Genomic DNA, 261 nt, shown 5'->3' with positions numbered 1-261 from the left:
TTGTCCCACTTAAAATCCTCAATAAAAAAATAATGTTCTGAACATAATTGTAAACTCTTTTATCACATAATAAATTAAAACTGAGCTGCCCCCATAGCTAATACAAGAACTACATGTAAACAAAGAGGGTTGTCCTGATGGTATTATTAAGTTGGCAAGAGAGTAACGCACAGGGTGTCTTAGTACTGTCTCCTCGTTACCTTAGTAAAATGAATATATAACATTTTTTTTTTTTTTTTTAAGTCGAAAGGAGGAAGCTAC

Source organism: Balaenoptera ricei, chromosome 8, assembly GCF_028023285.1.
Source record: "Balaenoptera ricei isolate mBalRic1 chromosome 8, mBalRic1.hap2, whole genome shotgun sequence".
In the NCBI taxonomy this organism is placed as follows: domain Eukaryota; kingdom Metazoa; phylum Chordata; class Mammalia; order Artiodactyla; family Balaenopteridae; genus Balaenoptera; species Balaenoptera ricei.
This window is presented reverse-complemented; position numbering follows the sequence as displayed.